The sequence below is a fragment of the Lasioglossum baleicum genome, chromosome 2, assembly GCF_051020765.1.
Source record: "Lasioglossum baleicum chromosome 2, iyLasBale1, whole genome shotgun sequence".
In the NCBI taxonomy this organism is placed as follows: Eukaryota; Metazoa; Arthropoda; class Insecta; order Hymenoptera; family Halictidae; genus Lasioglossum; species Lasioglossum baleicum.
This window is the reverse complement of record NC_134930.1, coordinates 20,458,826-20,484,379: the sequence shown is the minus strand read 5'-3', so window position 1 is coordinate 20,484,379 and position 25,554 is coordinate 20,458,826. Positions and strand designations below refer to the sequence as shown.

At 44.3% G+C, this 25,554-nt stretch overlaps 1 protein-coding gene across 1 annotated transcript in view; it reads left to right on the top strand.

The window, feature by feature from the left end:
- Positions 1-25,554, top strand: part of Kek5 (leucine-rich repeat, immunoglobulin-like domain-containing kekkon 5 protein) — a 214,778-nt gene that overhangs the window by 359 nt on the left and 188,865 nt on the right. The window lies entirely within an intron of this gene.

Below are 25,554 nucleotides of genomic sequence, written 5' to 3'. Positions count from 1 at the left end.
GAACGCTCTTGTATATTTTACAGCGGTGATCTCGCTTTGGAACGCGAGCGAACAGGTTATTCGGTTCCACTTTTAGAATACGTAACACACACACACGTACGGTTCTTCGGCTGGAAGTCTGGGCAATTAAGGGGAAAGCCGGAGTAGTGTCAAAAAGCTTAAAAACTTTGGAGAGGGCTCGCATGAACTTGCAGGGTTCGTTGGAAGAGCCACCCAGCGGATTAACATACCTCTTTTCACTGTCCACTTCAGTCTCTATACCCCATGGTTTCGAGTGTAATTATTCCGCAGAAAGTATGTATTAACTTTACACTCGACTTGGCCAATCACGACTGATTCTGCGTGTCCGCGGAACTCGTACGTGCGCGTATGTGTGCGTCCGTGTACGATTCCATAATACTCCAGAGAGCGTGGTCGGATAAAAATAGAATGAAGCGTCTGTTTTTAGGATACCTCGGTGATAAGAGGACTTAGGCTTGGAACGAAACTTCACCCATTCCGGAATAAAACGCGGGGATTTTTCTGAACCGTGCTCTGGCTGAAGAGACTATTTCGTATTCCGGAAGAATACGCAGGTGATAGCGGATACATAGAAATTATTCTGATATCGGAGACGGCTGAACTTTGACTCGTTTCTTAAGAAAGTCTTCCTTCCCTTCATTATTTATGTATACTGGAATTAATGACTAGCCTGCGGATTTTATACAATTATGACAAAAATGAGGTTAATTCAAAACAGGAAGAAGATTAGAAGAGTTTAACAATGCCGATATACTATTTTTAACATATAAAAATCATCAATGAGGAAAACAAATGTTTAATTAACTTGTATATCGTGCAAAATCACTTGTAGGTGTAATTCAAATCAGGAAAAAGATTAAAAGAGTTTAATAATGCCGATATACTATTTTTAACATATAAAAATCATCAATGAGGAAAATAAATGTTTACTTAACTTGTATAGCTTGCAATCTATGCATAAAAATGTTATTTTGCATAAAGATCCGCAGTCTAGTCATGAGCCAAGCATACTAAAATGTATTTTTCCATAATCACGCCTCGTGAACGTAAAAATAGGACTTTTGAGGGCGATCGCGGCCAAGATTGATCTTTTACTTACCGCTTTTGAGTCTACCGCCTCAAATTTGATTACACCAGTTGTAGAACTTTCTGTGTACACCGCGTAGACCGCATTCATTTGCGAAATCCGAGGAAGGAACCCCGAAGTGTCCTGCAGATGCGGACGACACTTGTCGGTTCGAGCCGCATAAATCAGACGTATCGCTCTCGCGAACCATAAAAGTAAATCCGTAGGAAAAGTCTGACGGGACCTGTTTGATTTATGCGAGCCGATGGGATGTGTACACGGTGATAAAGGGTCGAGTAGTTCTTGCACATACTTGCAGCGATAAAGAGAGAAAGAGAGAGAGAGAGAGAGAGAGAGAGAGAGAGAGAGAGAGAGAGGGAGAGAGAGAGAGATAGAGCTGATGGATCGATGCGCAATGAGACCTTCCGATTTTGAAAAGCTCCGCTGTTCTCTCTTGCTTGTGCTTCGGAACGAAGCCGCTCGAGAGTGTCAATCCTGCTGAAAGATGTCGTCTCCGGATTAAATTCTGTGATTAATTCAAACAGGATTGAACGTTTCTGCGAACCCTTGTTGCGAATTCTCAGATTTCAAGATTTACAGGGTCTGTCAATCTGACGGGCGATGGACACCGTAAATATCATTTTTCAAGCGCACATATGCTTTTAGTATAGCTGATGAAATATTCGGTTGGAGGAAAAGTTCTGTCGTAGTTCAAATAGAACATTTGAATGAATTTATAAAAATATATATATTCAGTATTAAATGTTCCTTTTTATATCGATTGTATAATTTTTAATAAAAGATGTACTAATGCTCTCGACGCACTGGTTCGATCTAATTTATATTCTAATTGATATCATTATATTCAGTATTATTCTACTTAACTTAACTAGAAACATGTATTTTTGATTTACAAGCAAAATTACCTGTTTATTTAAAAGACGACAGATTTGATGCGTCTACGACGAAAACTACAGTGTTGGAAAATTGAAAACGGGTCCAGCGCTGCAGAAACGCGAACAGAAATTCCTGTCGAGGTCGACAAAATGAAACCACCGTCCCGAAAATGTACAATGTGGACATCCCCCGTTTAAGTGAATTATTTGGATTAACGCGGTAATGAAAAAGAGGTAACGGTGAAGCGATGGAAGACGATCGCGAAAAGCGCAGAACTGGAAATGTAATAACCGTGTTGACTTTGCAGACGACGATTCAGCGGAGGTTCGCAAATCCGGAATGTAATTTGCGTATTCCGTTCTCCTTTCAGAGCGACGACGACGCGACGACGATTGCTTGCCAGTAATTACTCGAGGCTCTTTAATATAAGTATCGGGTTTAATCGCCGTTCCTTCTGGCATTGATTGATTTTATTGTAGGTCTACTTCCTGCGGTGTTAATTCACGCACGAGCCACCTAATTACCCGTCCTGCCGCCAATCGAATCGAACCCTTACGATACTTCGACAACTTATCACTCCGACCGAAGAAAGCTTCGAGTCTTGATCGTGTTTCGTAATTACGCTCGAACGAGTGAACGATGGTGGGTACGTAATCGTGTTGGAAAAAAAAGAATGTAAACAGCTGTGGAAAAAAGATCCTGACTCCACTACACGCGCCCTAGGACCACGTCAATTCGTCCTCCGCCTCTGCTAACAAAAGCCATGGCGTACAAAAGCTATAGTTCTGGGAGTTGTTTGGCTGGAAATTCAAAGCTTCCCGTTCCAATTTTCTGTTTACGGAATGCTAATAACGAAACCATTTTTAGCCCGGACAATCCGGGTCGGCGTGCCCGTCGGGCTTCGTAACCTATTCCGGTTATTTCGTCCTCGTGTTCTTCGCGCTTTATTGAAATTGCCAATTCTATCAAGAATTCTCAGGGTTAGCGCGATGTCGAACGAATTCTCTCTTCTGTAAGCTACAACTTCCGCCCGAAACATTTCACCGTATAAATCTTTAACCGCTCGATCATTTTCCTAAACCAGCCATTTGAACAGTCTGAAAAATACACATAATAATACACACGTGGTACATTCCGAAACCAAAAATTCTGAAATAATTCACCGTCGTGCGCGCTGCTGGGTAGGACGTTCACGAATTTTTCCGTAATTTTTCGTTCAGCAGAACAGAAGGAATAATTCGTTAACCCCTTGCCGTATTTTAACGAGTCACACCCGCGACGAAGATTTTAAGCAAAGTCTCCTTTCCTTTCAAATGAAATCAAATTAGATGTTTAATCATTAAAATGAATGTAGCCATACAAAAAAAAGGATAAATTTTCTTTCCTCTTCAACGACACTTTCGGGAATAAAGCCATTTCAACCACTGTAACCGTAAAGACAACAATACGACAAGGGGTTAACGAAGCGCGATAAACGTCGGCGCAATCCGCCGTCGAATTAATTAATATTTCACGTTGTCGGTGAGAGCGGGCGAGGGGAACTTGCCGAAGTCGAACATCGAGTGCAGCAGAGCGGAAACGCGGCGTTTCCCGATTATATTTTGCGTTTTCCGGCGCGGGGCGACAACGACGGTCCGCAACAAGGGCCATTGTCTTCGTACAGTTTAGAATTGATTACGGTTTGAAACGTTGCGCTCCGGAGCTGAAGTAGAAGAGGAGAGGAGAAGAGTAAAAAGAGGAGGAGGAGCAGGACGAGGAGAAGATGGGGAACGTGGCTGAATCGCGCGACAGCGACTTCCGGCCCGAGGGAAATCGAACGACACGAACGATACATCCGGCCCGAAGATGGCGAAGGATTATGAGACTTTCAATACGGACTGGCCATTGTTACGAGGCAAGATCGTTAACTTCATAATGACGCAATTGATAAGGAGGCTGGTTCGCGTCCCGTGAGCACGCGGGTCACTGCCCCGAGCAGAGGGACAGAGAGAGAGAGAGAGAGAAAGAGTGGAGAGAGGAGCGCAGCACACGGGTCTATTACGGATCAGTGGTTCTCACGTTGGTGCTTTCTTTCCGCTGTCCGCCGTGTGTTTTCATGCGAACGACATCCGGGGGATTACAACGGCGGACGGTTCACGGTTTCCGGAGAGATTATGCCCTCTGCATCGTGCACGGATACACCCCGATATCGAGGTACGAACGTTGTTGCAACAAGAACGGGATTATCGGTAATCTGTAAATTTAATCCTCAGCTACGTACGGACGGAAGGAATGATACCGGTTTTGGGTTTAATAGATTGCTACCATTCGATTCGTAGATCGAACGGATCATACTCTGTGCATAGCTTACGTTTACGATTCCGCCGGGTCGAAACGGTTATATAAATTGAAACTACCCGGGCTTGCGTGTTATTGACAAGCACAAATGACGCGTTTCGTATTTGTTCGCCTGTTAAACCATGAGAACCAGAGAGAGAGAAGAGGATACCTGGTTGTAAATATTCGTTCGTACACGAACGCGGCAGTCGGAAAGTTTTCTTTTTTGCGAAAGCGCTTGCGCGGATCGCGGACCGCGGTTCGATTAATTCGCGTAATCGAGGTTTCCACGCAATCGTCGGTACAGGCCAAACTCGAGTCTACCCGCGAGCAAACCAGCATAATCCCAAAAGCAAAGTCTCGCTCACAAAGCGAGCCGACCAAACAGTCTGGCCTGATCGTTCCAAGTACCAAACAGCCGGAGGAGTAATCTATTGTCCTCAATTGATCGACAAATACCCCACGGCCCTACGACGTCTTCCCTTGTTCCGTTACGGTGGCCTCGGAATCGGCTCCATAAGGAACAGGTGTTTCGGATCATTTGATTCCGGATAAGTTATTGCACCATCTTCGACAATTCGGCCGTAAATGCGAAGGTCAGCTCGCAATTACATTTTTACTAGCTTAATTCCCGTGGAAAATCAACGGCTGGCTTATTCTCGCAGGCATCAGGTCGTTAAGGATGAAACTTAAATTGAAACAGAACATTTGTCAAATTCATAGTATAAAAAGAAATGAACTTAGTCTACGAGGAAGATGATTGGGGTGGAAGCGCTCACAGAAAATGAATTATATCCAAAGTGTGGGCCTATTTCAAAAAATGCCTCCAAGTGTAAATTTTAACTTACTTGCGTCCCGACAGGAGCGACTCCGAAATCCGTAGAAATCAGCAGGGGACCTGAAAATGAAAAATTCAGTGTTACACATCGTCGGAACGAGAAACACGATCAAAGTGAGACGACGAGAGATTCCTCGACGAGCACAGTCACAGCCCCTGGTCGAAGGTAAAGCAACCAGACGCACGTTGCAGCATAATCAACGCAATCTCGCTAGCGCTGCTAACTTCCAGTAAATCGTAAGGAGAATTTCAAACACAATTAAGCTCGAGCCAATGAATTTTGTCGTTCGAGTTACTTTCTTGTTAACATTTCGGAGTTCGCTCTCGTCTGATCCGAATTATACGAGTCGGGTAGCTAGCTGTTTGCCGTTACACGGGTGCTGGGTCGCCAACAAGCACGGAAAGTCACGAGCGACAACGCGGATTCCGTTATCGGCGGTGCAAGCCATAGGCGAAATCGATACCTGTCGGTGTATCGACTCGACTCGATACGCTTCGATGCATCTCGCGATACATGGACCCGAATCGGTCTGACCTTCTACCACTTTCTCCGTGGCGACACCGTCGATTCTTTTGTGGCAGGAAGTTCGTCTTTACTTCTTTGACGAGACTTCCATAACCTTTACGAACTTATGTAACAACTCAATAATTAAAAATTTCCCCTCAATTTTAAATTTTACAATAAATACGCTGTAGGGTAAGGGGTTGAATAACCAAGCCAGGAGCGACACATACGAGAAAAGTCGAGTTACCGATCTTTTCCACCTACGCACGTACCGGCGTTTTTCAGACGCGTTCGATTTACGCAGCCCTGACGATTCTCTCCGAGATAATGTTCGTCGATCGGGAAGACTCCAGGATTAAAGCCCGAGTGACGAATGAGCCGCGAATAGCGAAGATAATGCGGTCCTATCCCGCCCTCCGACGATGCCTGAGAGATCTTCATACCGATATCACTCTAACCGGGAGATAAGTGGCGCTAAGCACACCCTCCAAGATCGTGACGTCGATATCTCCCTCCGCAGTCTCTGCTTCCTATTTGTAACCATCCGAACCGAGACTTCCGATCCTCCAGGATCTGACGTTCGTAATCGTCGCTCCTGCCTTTCGGTCTGGTCATTTAGGCCATCGAGTAGAGCGTTGTCGTTATTACAAAATAATAATAATAATAATAATTAATAGACTGCGGATCTTTATACATTTATAGAAAAATTGAGTAGATGAAATTCAAAATTGTAGAAAAGTTTTAAAAATTAAAGACGTCAATATACGATTCTTCGCCCATTAAAATCATTAAGGGAAGAAATAACGTTCAATTTAGTTCGATGCAGACAATCTTTATTTTGCATAAAGATCCGCAATGTAATAATTAGACATATTAAGAGAGAAAATAAATTTGTACGTCACTCCGGTTTGTCGTAATACAGGAAACTTTAATTTGCATAAAGATCCACTGCCCAATAATAATTAATCATTTAATCCCGAGATATTTGTGGCTGAAAGGTAATCAATTCATAGACTGTAATGGACTCAGTTAAGCAGCCATCGATTTTAATCAATTATCTGAAGTGTTCGGACGACGCGTTTGCACTGCCGGGTAAAAATTTCGACTATATTGGTAAATGAAAATCGATTTTGCTCCCGGCGAGCACACACCGACGCAATAAAAGTTCATTTCGTCGATCAATTGTATCAATATTAAACGACTGCCGGCGGAAACTGTAGAATACGTAATCGTCGCGAATAGAGAACGTAGAATTTTATTTGGAAGTATCAAACTCGTAATTGAACTTTCCAATTTTTTCTGGATAGGTGAGAGTTTCGTTTATCGTGTCGCATGCGAGAGAAATCAGGTACGCATCGGTCATTGTACGGTCCGTGCACAAATAGAACGGGAGAGAACAATATCGCCGAGTGTGAACGACCACGGTTATGTTTTTGAAATTTATTAGGTACAATACGCGTACGCATTATGGAATATTCTAGTGTGCTTGTTATTCGGTGCGTTCGCGTGCAGAAAGTTTTTCCGGAGGGTAAAAATCCCGTGAAAAATTATTCTGTTTGCGACGCGAGACCGGAGAAGTTTTCGCGAACGACGAGCCCAGCGATCGGCGAGGGAACTGTTTTTCGAATTTGGTTGTAGCTGACAAGAATTTATGATTGAATCGTGGAAGTTTGATCGATTTTTCATTTCAACCCAGCTTTTCCGAAGAATACGCGCGCGCGCGCGCGCGCGCGTGCACCTAGAACAGATTTTACGCCGATGGAAGCGACATGCTCGGTGAAGTGTGATTTGAAGTTCGACGCGGACGGAGATTGATTTGCAGCCACGCCAATGAGAACGGCTACGGTTCTAGAATGAGCCCGATGTAGAATTATCCCCGGTATGTCCCTCTATACTGCCAGTTATGAATTCATAACGAGAAATCGCCATCTAGCGAGCCGGCGGAGGGGGGAATTGCAAAATCAATTTCATCAAATTGTACTCGATTATTAAAACGACGATATTAATGCTCGACAGGCTAAATAAATTCGAATATAATGCTCCGGCGAGAGCGAAGGAAATCGATCAAGCCGCATAAACTAGATTTCATAACATTTTCAATCGCTTCGACTTTCGCAGACGCCTTTGTGTCATCGTTTCTCGTAAATGATTTAGTCTCAATATCGCGGATATATTGTCGTCGTGATAAACTCGCAATATTCGTTGAAAAGTATTCAACGAAAGCTAATCGAGCTCTTTCGTTGGAAGCTAAAGTTTGATTTAATAAATAAAGAACTGGTACATTTTTATTTCCCAATCGATATTTCAATTCGATCATGCTGCGATCTCCTCGTCAAAGACCAGGCGCAGAGCTGAAAGCTCGAAGGAACGGAAAACTAGCACGATAAATCGAAAAGAAACACGACACACGGACACACACCTCGTCGAAACCGTTTGAATTTGCTTTTCGTTCCTTTCATGCGTCTTCCTCGACGCATTTCTTCGTTTCACGTGCTCGCGTTTTTCCCCCTTTGCGTCGAATCCTTTGTCGAACCTTTTCAAACGGCAGGCACGATTTTTTGAACTTCGTTGTCCCGTTGGAAGGATTTCGCGAAAGACGTAACGAGAGCGATCTACGTGTGCCGATTATTCGAAATTGCAGATAACGAGTGTTTCAACCGGGGAGGATCTTCGAAATTTCTCGATCCAGCGGCTTTCGAGCTGAATCCCGGCGTCGAAGCCGAAAACACGCGAGTTCCGACACGTTTGGCCGTTCTGAGGGTGCACTGTAGACAAATTTATTAGCGGATGTGCAAACGCGGCGCCCGTGGTCCAATAAAATAATCTTTACCGTGCTGTTTAAGTTCTTCCCTCAATCTCGGACCGTTCGCGATCGTAAAGAGAGGAATTCCTTTCTTGGTCAGTTGCCCGCGTTTTACAGGAGGATCGAAGAATCCACGATGCTCAAAGTGGCGTTCGCTGAAGAATGGGTTGGCACACGGCCACCCATAAATAGTTTATGACGCAAACGGGTCATATCTCATAACAAGGTAATTCTGTTCCGAGACAATTTACCTTTTTTTCTCCTCCCCCCGCTCGGCGAGTTACACGAGTGCCGTTGCGACAATATGGAAACGTTAACAAACGTATGCATACAAATCCCCTTAATTTCCAAGCAAACATGCAGATGGGATTCGCGATTGCTCGGAGCCGCGGCGACGAATAATACAATGTTCTCCGAAGGACAGGAATGATATATCCGTTCGAGGAAATCCCTGGGCGCCTTTCCGACTGCGAAGAGGCGGAAAGATTGAAGTAGCAAGCCATCGTTCAGCTTTATCCATCTTCAGAACTGTCAACCACTTTCCGCGAGAAACATGTTCTATCAGGGTACTAACCGGACAGCGACGATCCCATTTAGCTGGGACACCCTGTGTGCAAATTTGTATTCTTGTATTTTGACGATTTTCACGCGAAAGACTGAAGCAGCAACGTTCATCTTCAGAACTGCCAACTACTTTCCAAGGTTCTAACTAGTCGGAGATCTGTCTCTTTGTGTAACTTCCAAGTTCGGAAGGCCCCGGTGACTTTACGCGAGTTGTTCGCGTTCCCGATTAATTGTCCCGTTCCGCTGATAGAGCTCGATCCACTTAGTTCGCTGGCAGTCGACGTTGATGTCTGATTGAAGCCATGCGAAACGTTAGGCGCTCGCTGATCCGTGCTTTCTCAGCCCTCGCGCCCTCGGTCGCTTCCCTTCGACGTGCACACGCCAATCAATTTATGAAACAACGGCCCCCCGCCCGATGATTATCCTTCATCAACGCTTTATTTGCCGAGGAGACAGCCGGCAATACACATCCAGTCGTCTTACTTCGGGCTGCGCGTCAAACTCGACGGAGATCCAACTTAACTCGGCTTAGAAACACTATAACAAGTAGTTACGCGGTAAACGAGACCAGAAACAGCCTCTATTATGGACATTTTATTCCAGAAATTGGCTCTCGGATCCCGCGTTTATCGACCGACATCGCGGCCTCTCGCAAAGCCGTATAACTGCCGCTACTTCAGTTTTAAGACGCTCTCGCTCCGAGGTTGACGTTCCCGACTCCTGTACCAGCGGATCGAGAATGTTTATAAAAATGGAAATTTGTAGAAATACTCTTTACTGTGATCAGTGCATCTTGTCGATGCTTTTTGACGGTCTCGCGGAACATTGCCAAGCTATTTCGCATGTTAGACGGATGGTTGTCGCGATGAATGTCAAACATAGATTCTCGTACTTTGCTAAACTGGTAGAATTCGGATATTTCATATACGACAACCTGACATTATTTGTAATTTATTGTAGCAATACAGCCGTGGAATGTGTGAGTCAAACAGAGAAATGAAGTTCCTACTTCTTGCGATCGATGCACAACATTTTTGCATACAAATCCGCCGGTCCATGTTCGCGTTCGATCACTGTCGATTTAATGAGCTGAAACTCGCTTTAAAGAGCATCTGCAATTTGTCATTTAGCAATATTTCTACTCGCTTTCGCGGAATAACGATTTCTGCGTGCTCGTTAGAAAAGGTTGGTAAACGGAATGATAAATCAATCGCAGTTTTCGCAGGATGTGCGTTGCGTGTCCGAGAAATAGGGAAATCATACATTTTGAGAAAGAGTGTTCGAGTCCCGGTTAATATTCGACCCGGTGTTTCCTTAAGCGTTTTGTTCGGAGCAGCGTTCATGGTTGTTTTGGTAGTGCAGCGATTAGCGTTTGATCAGGCAGCGTGTAATTAAATTAAGCCCATCGGCGCCGCGATTTGCCGAACTTTGTTTGCCGGAATTAATTAATTAGTCAATTGATAGCCGCATTGTCGAAGTTTAATCTTGAACGAATTACTCGATAATGATCGAACGAGAGAGAGAGGGAGAGAGAGAGTGGGGGTAGGGGGATGCTATTCGTCTCGTGCCGGAGTCCGCGACTGTAACGGAAGGTTCTCCATTAATTCCCGGGAAAGCGGAGGAGATAAACGAACGCGGAGGCCGAAACGAAGAGAGCAGAGCACCGTTGAAAGGGGATAAACTGAAAAGTTTATATTCTTTAAAAAGAAGATTCATTTCGAAGTTTCGCCCGGCGATAGTTTATCAAGCTCAACGGCAATCTTCGAGGGAACTCGATCGTTCCGTTCTACAGTGTAGTCCTGTGAAACGTTCCCGACAATTCGCCATTGGGTTGTTTTCAGCCAGCTGTGTTTCGAAATCCCTCCCCTCGATTGGCTTAATTATGTGACCGAGCCACTATGATTCAACTGTTAGAAGCAATCGAGCTGCTCGATCAACTTCTCTCGATTCTGCTTCTTGCTCGTGACGGTAAAATTATTGGCGAACATAGTCGATTAATTAATCCCAATTATCGATCGTAAATGTTCAATATTTAATTTAATGATGCTTTCGGCGCTACCGTTTCGATCAATTAATAAATCTAGCAATTTTACAAAACACTTTTGTTCTTTCCTAACGTTTCGGTTCAGTTTTGAACCTTTTTCAAACCTTCGTTGTGTGTGAGTGTTTATTTTTTTTATGTTGAATTTATGTTTTTCGCTGCTTCAGACGCAGTATGTCCAAGTTTGAACTCGTACAAGTAAATTATACGAATTTCCTCTTTTTCCATGGTGAACGAAAATCGATTTTGAATCATGTATACTATACAATATTAATAATCTTACACAGGCAAATTCATGTACGAGATATGTACTTTTCGAATTGTACAACGTCATTTCAATTGCAACAACCTAATAGAAGCCAGAGCCGTCCTAGTTCGATTAAGTAGCAAAGACTGTAGTTCGTCGAACTGCCCGAAGACTCCTGATCTGGTTACGGAAAAGTTGCATCGAAGTACGGTGAAATCGAATGAAGTTCAACATCGTCTGATCCGAATCAAGCTGAACCTGATCGATTCGAGTCCATCCTCGATACCCAACTGGCAAATGTTTACGCGAGACGTAGGTGGAACGATCCGCGTGTTCCAAATCGATAAGCGTTGCCTAACAAATCCATTTGTATTCGCGTTGGTCAGATAATTTTAGTCAGCCATTAGGTATGCATTGCGTGGAAAACGGCCCACGATCCTTATCGTAACTGCGCGCGAATGGTGCAAAAGTAGAAATTATGTACACGAGATCTCGTGTGAGAAACAGCTACTTCACACTGTATATAAATTAAAATTCTTCACCGCTTGTCACGGTCGCCATCGCGAGCTGTTTCGTCTATTATTTCGTCTAGTGACACTTCACACAAACTCGGAATCTTTTATTCCTCAAGCTTTTACAGTTTGCAGATCTATAGATGCCCACAAACCCGCGCAATTTCGTAAAAACCCGCAGGAACTGCAATGATTCATCTCGGAATGGTCCCTATACGGTGGATAGAATTTCCGTGCGCTCAGTCTGCCTTGGCAAACCGATAAATTCCGAAAGATTTTTTCCATCCCCTCGGATTTCCATTTCTCAAGGAGAGATATCTCTTCCGGGACCGTCGAAATCCCAAGGAGCCCGCAACCCTTCAGAACCCGAAGAGGACTGCGTGGGCCAGCAAGAACCATTCGAAACACTGAGCCACGATGATCGCAAGAAGCTAATATCCTGGTGGGACGTCGCTGCGATTGGAGGGCGCAGGATAAATGACGCGTCGCGGCGAGATCCAGCGAGATCCACGGGGCTGCTCGCGATCGACGTGAATTAATGCGTGTACCGGCTCGTTGGGCGGTGTGCGGCGCACAGTGGGTAAATTTGACCTAACTCGATTCAAAATCAAAGAACTTTCGATAGAAATGAGGTAGAGCGATGAATTTTTTTTTAAATTAAAGCTGAAACTTTGCAGAATATGGAAAAAATAGGGAGATCACGGTACGAACGGTTTTTAACCTTAAGAAAATTCGTCAAACTTGCACAATTTCAAGAGGTTTCCGCCCGTGGTAACGGAGAAACCACATTTTCTTGAAATTGTGCAAGTTCAACGAATTTTCTCAAGGTTAAAAACCGTTCGTACCGTAATCTCCCTATTTTTCCCATATTCTGCAAAGTTTCAGCTTTAATTTAAAAAAAAATTCATCGCTCTACCTCATTTCTATCGAAAGTTCTTTGATTTTGAATCGTGCGGCGCACACTGGAACAAACCGATGAATCCTGTGTCAAAATCAAACAACTTCTGATAGAAATCAGATAGAGCAATGATTTTTTTCTAAATTAAAGCTGAAACATTGCAGAACCTGCAAAATATTGCAAAACTAATGAAATCATATTTTCGTTGAAATGATTTGACAATCACTAGTTCGAAAATAAAAATAATTATACTATAATTATATTATTATATATAGATAATTAATCTCATTTCTGTCAAAAGTCCTTCGATTTTGACACACAATTTATCGGTTTGTCTTACTACGCGGCTCGGCGAGTTTTCGGCTCGTAAAGGTTGGGAAGAACGTGACTCCCCGGAGCAGCAGCATACGCGGGAACGTTTTCTGCGGGGCATCGGCTGTCCTAGTTTCGGCGCGGCGAGATCAATCGTTCGCCGTTTCCACGGTAAACGAACTATCGTAATCCCAGATACTCCGCAGAAATAGGATTCGCAGCAAAGTGAAGTACGACAGTATACTTTTACAGCCTTAGCCGTTCGGAAACCGGTCGAGGGAGCGCGACAAACTGCTATATACAGCCGGGATTTATATCCGCCGTCGGCCCGGCCTTGGATAAGGATCGGGAAAATTTGGTCGGCGAGGCAACAACGCCGGCGGGCGTGAGAACGCGACTAGGCGGATATCAGGAAATATAGAACGGTTCGCCCGGAAGACGTTTTATCGACGTGTGTAAAAGGGGAAACGGGGAAAAGTGTATTACCGGGGGTCGAGCGACGACGGAAACAAAAGGAATCGGACTTACCCCCCAAGTCGAACTGTGTTTCCTCGGCGACGCTCTCGCGAAACACTGCCAGGCTGTTTCGCATGCTAGGGGATGGTTGCAACGCTGTGTCGAGGTGTTGCAACAACTACGGGGGAGGTTCTCCACGCACACTGCACCAGCCAAGAGGGCAAAAATAAAAACAAAATTGTAAAACACCATTTATTCGTGAACATTCGCCATACAAATAAATAACTGAGCATCAACTGAAGAGAAAGACAGTTTCCTTTCTTTTGCACGTAAAAGGAAGATCTTATACAACGCATTCTTCAGCGAAATATTAAACAATTTCCGATGGATCATTTAGTTCAAGGTGTGTACTCGTTATTCCGGTACTGTGGCGGTTTTTCGACAATTATTATACATTTTATTTTATTGACTTCAAGTAATAAAACTAGGCAGTGGATCTCTATACAAAATAAAAATTCTTCAACTAAATTACAACGAGCTGCAGTGACACAGGAATTTATTTTCTATCTTATGTACGTTTAATATGTAAAAAATAATATACATTTTTAAATTAAACCTTTTAGAAACAAACAGAAGCAACGCCATCTCTAAACGAAAAACGAAAAATTACTTTCCGAACGACCTAATAGTTTCCTTCTGGCCAACAACGCGGGTTGTTATTTATCGGATAGGGTAATAATTAATAATAATGGTATTCGGTGACCGACGTCGAATAAATATGGAACGCGGCTTCGGTTGTGGCGGCCGTGTTCTTTGTGTACGTTCTATTTCAAAGCGGCGACCTGTGCAACGGTACGCCGACCGTATTTGTCCGTTCGTGCGTGCGGTTTCGCGTGAGAATCGAATTTTTACGGAACACGGAGATTAATCTCGCCCGCAAACAGGCCGGCCACACGCGACGCGATCATTCGATGAAAACACTTTCCACGGTCGCGCGAGCTCTTTGCTTTCTAAGCAAGCCAGACCCGGCGAGGAAGAAAGCCACAGCTTTCTGAAATTGTGCTAAAATTCTGCTAATTTTTTTTTATGTTCAATAGATTTTTTTTTAAATGTGGTCGCATTACTTTCCGGACAGACCCTGTATGTTTTACACACTACACAGAGTTTCTACGCTAGCGTAATCTTAACAGGAGAAATTAAAGACAGCACGCGTGTGAAGACACGGGCACGTGTCTACCGCAGCTGCCGAAAGTTGTTGTTCGCGGGCGCGACGCGTGACGGTTTTGTTTCGCTCGCTTGCCGCGCGAGTTACAGCTTTTCCGTGTCAAACATTATGCGAGGGAAAGTGTTTTCTGCCGCAGCATCTAACGCGACATCCGCGTTCCCCGGAAGAAAGGTACAGCGGTCGGATAACTTGCCGAAGAGGCCGAGGTCCTCGAACTAATCCAGAGTCCGATCGTTCGTTCAAGTGAATTAGCTTGAAGAGCTTTGGGAAATCCTCGTAAAATATCATGAAGAATCTCCTGGCGTCTGAGGGGTTGCTCTCTTCCCACCACCTTTCCAGCTCCTCTTCAGTCCGGTGTCTTCCGCGCCCGGTGATTTCTCCTTTGATAAATAAACGCGATTCAGAAGACGAACGACGACGCCGCGCTGGGAAGAACGGGCTACACGGGACGAAGAAAAAGGAAAGCTTGGTTCCAGGCCGGATCCGGGACAAACGGGACGGACGACGTCAATGAGGGGGAACCGAGGGTAAAGTGGAGCAGCGTTCCTTGGCCTCTAGCTCGTAAATTTTTATCGGTTCGGCAAACTTTGACCCGTCGCAGCTCTGCGCTCTTTCTCTCCGAGGAGCTTGATTAACTCGGCAGTGATCGCGCTTTAAATAGTAACGCTCCGTGAGCTGGATCCTCCCCTAGATCCTCTTCTCTCTCTCTCTCTCTCTTTCTTTCTCGTCGAGAACGCGCATATGTTAGGCGCGGGAACCGTCGCGCGGAACGGGACCGGGGAACGATTAAATTACGTAACGAGAAAACTCGCGGAACTGCTCGGTGAAGTTTTTAATGAAACGTTCGGGGGGCGTAATGTCGTTTGGAAGTTTGCCGCGTTGATCAAAATACAGAAGAATCTTCGCGACCCAGTTTGATGTTCGCACCGGATCACGCGTACGGATCAAAAAAAAACTCTGTACAAAACGCGTAATTGTTTAGGGTCGGTTGATACAGGTCGAGAAGCACTGTCGGGACCGGACAAAGATGAAATGCCGGATGAAATATATCGCGGGAACGAAGTCGCGCCAAATTTCAAGAGCAAAATGGAATGTAAACTGGGTCGCCGCGGTTGCCGTTTATTTTTTCCGTTCGTTTCCGAGGCGGTCCCGTTGTTGGCGTACTCGTAAACAGTGAAACAAAGGGCCGACCCTCGAGAACGATTATATATTCGCGACAATTATCGAGATCCACGTGCAACGACGGATAATCTTTCTTTTTAGACGACGATAAATCGACAGTCAGTGTATTTGTGATTCAATTATGTGATTGAACCGTTTTGTCCACTGATTTTAACCCCCCTTGCCGTTTCATTTTATTCGCAGTTGCAAAAATGTCGTGGAAGAGAAAAGGAAATTTCCATTTTGTGTATCGCTAACATTGATTGCAAACGAATCAAATTGTATTTCATTTAGAAAGAAGGGCGTAACATTCATGTTTGTTAGACTTTGTTTAAAATCTTTGTATAAAATACACAGTCCAGTAACGACAATCATTAATTTGAACATTTCCGAATTGGGTCGGCAAGAGTAATCAAATTTAGTAAACAGTAATCGGTAATCTGCAACCTGTAACGCAACGTTCTAAAATCTGTTCGGTATCATTAAAACGATATACAATATCGAATTGCTGTCGTTAATCATAATCAAAAACGTAACCGTTTCATGTTCAACAATTATTGAGTTGATCGTGCTCCCCAATTACATTCGCTTTGATTATTTGAATTATCCACTAATCGTGGTTGCTCGATTCCTTAGTAATCGGGATCATTAGTCACGAACATGATTTCACGATAATTACGATCGTTGATCATTAGCGAGATTACTTTGTGTCTGTTCAATCCATTTAACGGAGATGTTCGAAAGGTGGAATAAATTTTAGAAGATGAAAAGAGACCCGATTGCGGAACGGTGAATATAGAAAGCACGAAAGCTTCGGCAACGACCAGCAAGATTGGTTGAATAAATTCGGACGCGTTAACAGCTGGGAATTTCGGTAGAAATTTACCGATAAAATTATCGAGCACGAAATAACGAGATGCGCGCTTCTAGAGCACCTTTCGAGCTCTCTGCGGCCGAGAGATTCTCGCCACGGAATTATATCAACGGCTACGGGTCTTTAAGTGTTGGAATTTACGAGGTGAACGCGTGGGTTTGTTATTTCTCTGAGAGGGTGCTTCGGAGAACCATAATTGCGACGTACCACTCATTTTTTTTAAAGAATACCTAGCATCGCTGAATACGAAGAAATTCCGCACGGAAAAGCTGCACCATTTCGCATTTGCGCGTTATGCTTTTTACTGCGTTTCTTTAAAAAATCGGAAAAATAAAGAATTTAAAGGTGCTGTTGCATTGTTTTCATTTCAGAGAGATTAAAGTAGATTCCAGTAGAAAAGTGTGCCAGTTTATTTATCAATAAATTCATTATGAAAGAAGCACTAGCCAAAAATTTAGAATAGCTGATTGTTTAATATATTTTGATACTTTTCTTCATTTCGCGCGCGACGCATTCCACTGTTTTCTGTCACAGTGGAATTTCATTTCATTCCAGATTTTAACAACCACTCGATTTCGTTGAAATTTATTCCGGTTATGTTTTATGCATAGGTACATTTCCAGTAAAAGTTCTATCGCAGAATTTTACACATTTCGTCGACCACCCATAACTTATACACAGGTTTGAAACGAATATTTTTCGCACGTAATAAAAATATTATAACATACGACACGCAAAACTCGTGTATAATATTGTAATCAACAAATTCTTTTATTTCATCTGATGAAAATTTGATAATGTGGACACAAGAAACAGCCGACTCTTTTGTCAGACGATCCGTTCAGTAATTTCGTTCGTTTCAACAAAAACACAAAATCAAATCGAACGGAACGCAACGCCTTAAAGCGGAGTAAAAGTCTCGGGGAAGGAGAAGAGAAACTGCGAGGAGCCACGATCACAGAGAATTATTAAACGATACTCCTTCTTGAGAAATTCCATTTGAAAGCTGAAGAGCCGTGCTAAAAATCAGAACGTTCCGAGGGTTGAGCGCTCGTCGATCAAATTCCACGGTACTGAAGAATACCTGTCGCGGGGGCGCAATGGGAAAAATTCATGATTTTACGTAGTTTCAGCAGTTTGGAGTTCTCGGCCAAAGTCCGCCTGCATTCGCAGCTCTCCTTTATGCAACCGTTGCAGCCGTTGCACCCCGTTGGAAAATGGTTCCCGTTGCTCCACATTCGAGCGCTTCCCCGCCTCGCCGTTTAATTTGCATTTTATCGCTTTGTAGCATATTGTTTTCTTCGCCCTCGAATTCGCCCGATATGCTTCGAGCAGCCGAGCCCCAGGATTTCGTTTTCCTCGAATTGTCCCAGCTATTGCTCATTCGGGGTATCTCACTGGGCTGCCATAAAAAGTCAACCATTACCCGGACCCATGGTAACTCACGTTTCGCCACTCTGCGAAATCCGCTTTGGTCGCTTTCGGCTCACAGTTGAATTAAACTCTTCGTTGCTTTTCTCGCCGATTGTTTTTGCTTGTTCTGGCGGCTGCCGGACGGAATGAAGTTCCCGGGATGAAGTTCGAAGTGTTGGTACTTCGTCGCTTGCGGATTAAATCAACATTTTGATGGCAGAATTACCGAAAAGATGTTAACATGAAGATTTTAAAATGCAAAGCTTAGTGAATGTGAATGTTACGCCTTTCTTTTTAAATGATATCAAGTTTGATTCGTTTGTTATCAGTAGACAGCGAATCTTTACGCAACTATGACAAAATTTAGTACGATTTTAATTTATGTCAGATCTAAAAATACTGCTACCACGGAAAATCAGATTCTATCTTATTCCACTTTCTTAAAATTCGTCTGCAAAAATTGAAAATTGCATAAAACCGCAGTCTAGTAATCAATATCGAAGCATTAAAATAAATGTAGCAATACGAATTATATAAATTTTCTTTTCTCTTCTATTCTTAACCCTAACGTCTTTCTCATAAAGTTATGGGGGGTGGAGGGGTGAAAAACCGTACTTGTTCTGTCGCGTAAACAGTGTCTTGATCGCGCTGGCTTACTGAATTTTGTACCTGTGCGACGGCCGAGAAAAAACACGTGTCGAGAGCCGTAAAACGCAGTTGTTCGGGAAATTTCATCAAGAATCGCCGGCGTCCGATCGGTCTGTTACACGTCGGAGAATCGGAGAATCGTCGCGGCACGTTCCGTCCGTTTCTGCCGGTTCGCCCGCGGTGCGCATGAACTAATCAAACATCGCTCTTCAACCATTTTCCTCTTGAATTACTTGGTGGTTTTAAACGTCCATGCGATACGTCCGTCAACCTAGTTTCCGGCAACAAGCTCGCAGCTAGACGAGAATCAAATGGGGATACGGTGTTTTCGAGCGGTCGTCGAAATTCCATTTCTTTCGAGCGTGCATTCCGCTGATTGCCGTGTTCCGGTGGAAATGAGCGGCGGCCAGGTTGCCCCCGGACAAAAAAAAAAAAAGAAAAACAGCGACGTGATGCAACGCGTTTGCGACGGCGAGAGAAAAAAAACCGGCTCTCGGTCGCGCTTGTTCGCTGGTCGCGCGTCCATTGCATTATTAATAAACTCTCCGGGTAACGGCGAAGACAAAGTCACACGCGAAATGCAAATTACGCATTACTCATTCCTCCGTCGTCGTGTGGAAATCCACGGGTGGCACGCGGCGAGCCGCGGCGAACGACAGAGAAACCGCGGCGAACGACAGAGAGATGCACCGCGGAAGTGCATCCACGTTCAATTGTAATATCCGATTCGAGCAGATGCACGCTCCGAGTCTACTGTTTTTATTCCGCTCGGTTCAACGGATTGCCCTGCGCACGGCGTGTCTCGTGGATGAACGTCTACGCCGTGGAATTTTTCCGAGCAATTCTAGCCTAATTCTAATTCAATTTTAACCCCTTGCCGTATTGTAACAAATATTCTAAACAATGTCTAACAAATATGAACGAACACGAATGAAAATCCACTCCAATTACGATCATGATGCTAAAAAGAAAACGATCGGAGTGTGTTTTTGCCTGTTTAAAATAAAATATTTTTAATAATAGCACGGAGAGAACGGTGTACCATATATATTGATCAGTCACGAACAAAATCACGAGCATTACAGTAGAATATAGTATGGATTTCTTATTTCTTTGAGGAAATGTTAAGGAGTGAGCTCGAAATAAATTCGACTTGTTCAAATTCATCTAGAAATTTCGCATTTCACGAAGATTCAGTCGTGGATCTGATTTCCGTCATTCGAGATGTATAATTTCTGAACGTCTCCCATTTTACGTGGTCAGTAAGAACAGAGCCGGAGGGCGAGTGATCCGATAATGGAACAAAGCGATCGTTCGAAAAAGCAACCATGACAAGGAGGAAGCCAACGGAACGTCATTTCGAGCGTCTTTGATGTTGCATTACTGTGGCTTGGCAATAAATTATAACCTGATTTTACAGGATTAATCCTTCGCCGCCGGTGAAAGGATTCACGGTTAGCTTCCCGATCCCCTTTTCCCGCGAACCTTTTAGGTTTCGAATATTCTTATCGTCCTTCAGTTCTCCTGCAGTGGAGATAACAATGTCCGGTTAAAGCGAGCAGTTGGTCTGCCAAGTGGAACGCGAGACACTCTCCGTCTTGGGCATAAATTAGCGATTCTAAGCGGTCCAAGAACACCTCGAGCGGCAATATTGATTGCGACACGCACGCGACAATCCGGCACGCAACGCGCGGACCCGACAACCTGCGAAAACCACGATTGGTTTATAATTCCGTTTGCCAGGCTTTCTAACGAGCACGCAGAAATCGTTGTTCCGCGAGAGCGGAGAGAAATATTGCTAAATGAAGGGCTTCAGGTGCTCTTTAATGCGGATTCGAGCTCGTTAAATCGACAGTGATCGAACGCGAACATAGTCCGGCGGATTTTTATGCAAACATTTTGTACATCTCATTTCACCGTAAGGTACAAGAAATCTCAGGTTGTCGCACGTGAAAAATATCCGAACCGTACCAAATTTCATTTCAAATGAAGTCGCGAAAGGTCGTACAACTGAAATTTTTGCTAATAAACAAATAGAAATTGTACAAGCATGTACAAAGCTTTAAGATGCCTGATAAAATGTGATAAATTGCCTTTCATTTTATCCCTTGAGAAAACGAAACGATTTTCCGAACGACCTGAAACAAATAGCTTCGCTCGCATCCACACAGAGAAATTTCTCCGTAACAATAGCTGCCTGTAGAAGTGGTACAGGTGATTATTTACCGCAGCACGTTAATTTTCCATGAAGAAATATGAGGCAGCGGCTAATGAAAGGTTGTCCTCTAGTATCTCCAAAAGAGTGCCTCATCAAGTACACGTTATTCATTATTCTTAAGTGAAAGATTCTTTGAATATCAAACAGCCGCGCGTTATAGCTTCGATTACTCATAAATGAACTGCAGCCGTTACGCGAAGAATTGAAGATACTTTGTAGCTTGTTAAACAATGGAAGAGATAAAACGCGGATACTTATTTTATACGAACAAAAATGATTATTCGATGCGACGGATTTCTGCGGGTGCACCCCGATGCGACAAATGGCCGCGCGAAAACTGTATATTGCTCGGACAAAGCAACTGGCCAATTAGCCTCGATTCTCGCGCAGATTGCGCGAATGCTTCGGCGTACGCTGAATTACTTACTGATTCATCTAAAAGCTGCATTAATACCAGCTATTGCCGGCGGATCGTTATTTACCGGGTGGTGATTCGCGCGATTATATTTGCCGAGGCTTTATCGCGGGTGTATCGATCCGGCCGTCATTTCCGGTCGTCCGGAAATATCGGGAATCGCGTCGAGGCCGAGGCAGATCCGAGCCGAGCCGATTTTAAAGGTCGGCCCCCCGTTCAAACAGTGTCGACGGATCGGCACGATGCGGTCTGGTGCGGCGTTGCTCACGGAAGAGAGTGCTTTATGGCCGGGGCCTGTTCCAGGCAGATCGCGATCGCGGGCTTTGAAATCGGTATTTCGCGGGCTGGATACGCGATAGGTGGCCGTGGCACCGCGCGTCGTAGACTACCGTCTGCTTTTTTATCATCCATTCTGTCAGCGCGACAGAACCGGGCTATAGCCAGCCAACCAGCGAGCTATGCCAGAGATGGATATAACATGGGTAACGCGAGGGGTTCCAACGATAACACACACACACACACACACACACTCACGACGCGTTCCATTTCGCTGGAATATCGAGTGGCGGCAGCAGGAGCAGTCGACTTCTCGATTGTGTGTTATTGGGTGCCTTCGACGCCTTCGACTTTCCATATTTGCCTAACGGGAACCTCTGACTGTCCCCCACTTTTCGAACGAATCGTCGATGCCACCCCGATTGATCTTCCATTAACTCTCCACGCTCTACACAGGCTACGCGGTGTACAGTGGGCCACATCGACGGGCTAGCTGTTCATGAGCTAAAAAATCTTCTTAACACATTACCGACCGGTGATTATTGCACAATTTTGAAAAATCTATAGTACATGGCTAAACACTTTTTAATGGAACTTGCAGTAGCAACAGCAATCTTTCTTGTGAACTAATAAGTCATCCTCAATAACATCATCTAATAGTTTGATTTAAGATTGCAATGTAAAAGTAAATTTCTACGCTTTCTTTTGGTACAGCACAGTTCAGTTTTGAACCTTTTTCAAGGGAAAAATGTCATCCAGTTCTGTGAGCTACGTTTAAAATTTCAAGTCTTTAGCTCATCGGGAAGTTAGTTTAAAATCAATTGCAAAATTTGTACCAAACAGACAGACAGACAGACAAGAAAGCAAGCTAATAAAAACGTGGTAGAAAGAGAAAAAGTCTCCGACTTTTCGTTGAGATGCTCGACTTTTTACAACCAGGATTTCCTACTTCAGTTCGGTTGTGGCAAACCAAGCTAGTATGCGTCGATGCGAAGAGGCGAAGTGTTCGTTCAGCGGCCAAGTGACCCTATCCCGTTCCGTTTCTGACGTCGTGAACCGTGGAGAGAGAAGCTCCGCGGCGGTAAACAATGCCCGAAGCTGTTTCGCGGGTCAAGGAGCCGCGAACCGGCCAGGTGAGCACGTGCTCGAGGAAGTCACGTTTTCGCACATGGGGCCAACACATTCGTCATAAAAAGCTCGTTACGGCACCACTTGTTGTCCGCGACTCAAGCCTTTCGACGTGTCTACCGAGCACGGCTCGAGGATAGAGAGAAAAAGGCTCGGGCCACGCTCGTTCCGCATATATCCATCCCGGCCAGGAAAATTGCGGATAAAATTGCTCCGGGCGGATCGCCGCGTTCCACATCGCACCACGGTCCTAAACGGAATTTTTACCGCTCCCGTGTCCCCTCCTCCTCCGCGTTGGGCGAACGTCGCGTTTCAATCGATCACCGACCGACCGACCGGCGAATCAATCGGCAAATATTTTTAATTCCCTTCTGTCGACGAAATTCATTGGGCAAATTCGCGCAACCCGTTCGCCATACCGCTCGATCTGTCCCGCTTTAACGGAACAGCTGAACTGATCCGCACCGTTTCGCCCGATGCCACCGAATTTCCATCACTTTTGAAAAGCCATCGCCGCCGGCTCGCCCGGGCACGATTTTTCTCCGTATCGATTCGGTCATTAGTCGAGAACAGGGACTCGAAACCGATAGAATTTTGATACTGGTGTTGCACCGATAAGGGCCCAATTATTGGCCGGAGCGGTCACACATACAGGGTGCGCCGCACTATGGGCCAAACCGACGAAATCTGTGTCAAAATCAAAGAACTTTCGATAGAAATGAGATAGGGCCATGCAATTTTTTTTAATGAAAGCTGAAACTCTGCGGAATATGGGATAATTATGGAGATTGTGGTACGAACGTTTTTTAACCTTGAAAGAATTTTTTATGGGACTTTGACCGACATGTTCTTGGCATTTTCCTAATGAAGATGATACCAATTATAGTGTAATTTCAATTATATTTACTTGTGTAATGAATAGTAAGACATCAAGTAAGTAAAACATCAATTGTAAGAAACATGAGCCAATTAAAATTACCATTCCTTTCTCAACGAGTTTAACACGATTAAAATAACACACGGACATTTATAAATTCTCGTCATCCTTTTACCGTTTTAAATTACATCTAGTCGTTTCTACTGTTTAGTAATGAACGACGAAAGTTTCCGACGCCAAGAAGGACAGCGTATGTTGCGTAAACAGTATACAAAGCCGGCCAATTAATATATCCCGGCGTCAGCTAAGATAGAGGACCGAAGGAAAGCGGGGAGAGAAGAAAGCGGGGAAACGGAGCAAACAGTATCGATAAACCGAAACACGGCCGGAATGTTACAAAGGAATCGGGTCGACATAAAATCCAGCCGATTCACAGTTCACGAGACGGCAAACGGGCGAAATCATTTACAAAGTGAAAATCGTAATGAATAACGTATGAATCCGACCGATTTATTCCAGGCGTCTGAATAACACGGCTGAATGGAACGGCGCGCATTATTCCACGCATCACTGCGAACGAATTAAAACTCTCTATCCGTACGTGTCGGCGGTTATACATATACGAGACAGAATTCGAGTCGGAGAGGAAGGGGCCCGGGTCCCGGAGGATCCTAATTGGGAAAATAATCGTTGCCGGCCGCGGGTCACCGATCGGCGATCCTTCGACGAGACCTGGTCGCGGAGAACGGAGAAGTGCAGTTCTTCAGAAGCTGATTTTGTAGATTTTATATGGCCAATGTGTGAGAAAATGCAGGAAAAAATGAAGTAATTTTTAAGCTACTGGTTTTGAAATCGATTTGAACCTTTCCTAAGTTTTCAAAATTTGTAATTACTAGACTGCGGATCTTCATGCAAAATAAAAAGAATAAAAATCGATTTCATCCTTTAACGACATTGTCACGTTAAAAGCAGCATTGCAACATGCTTGAATATTTCAAATCTTTTACCGTTTCATATTTCGCCCGACCAATCTCTTCATAAATGTAATTACCAATTCGTTCGCTTTGTGATTTAGCCATTTTCTGATTACTCAATTTTAAAAATGAAATATCCTTAATGGGTGAAATTGATTTGAAAGACTGAATTTGATTTGCAAAGGGGTGGATTTGCAGTGCAAAACCTGTAAGTAAAATATACAGTAATTTTATATAAAACAGTTCTTCATCGAGAGTGATAATTTCTCTAAAAATTGGGTGCATATCAGGCTACTTCACTGCACCGTATACGATGGCCACGTCACGCGGAGTTTCGTCGGCCGGCGGCGGAATATTTCCGGCATTTTCGAAAATGCGATTTCCTTTGCGGCCGGCGGACGGCGGCGTTTTCGAGAAATACGGTTCGACGTGAATTATTCAAATGTCAGCCGACGTTTTCTCGCCTCGCCGGAATATCCGGGGCGTACCGGCGCGGCCGATAGCTATCGGTGCTCCTCATTCGACGAAATAATCAAAAAAAAGGTAGAAGAAAAGAAAAGGGGAAAAAACAGGGGACAAAAAGGAGAAGAAAATTATTTGCGGAGTTGATAACGGCGCGGCGTGGCGAGCGAGGCGAAACGAGGCCACCGACGCGCCGTATCCTATTGAGTTTTCGTATCAAAGTAGAAAGAGATCGTCTGTATCGTCGGGTTAACGATGCCAAGCCATCGTCGACGACGATGCTCCGTCAATCCCTCCCCGATCCCCTTGGGAGACCGTTTTTCTTCGGTGGTCGTCCAGGAAAAACGCAAATCATCGGTCGTGCACGCCAGTTCCGGTTTTTCTGCCGAGCGTATTTCAACGCGATT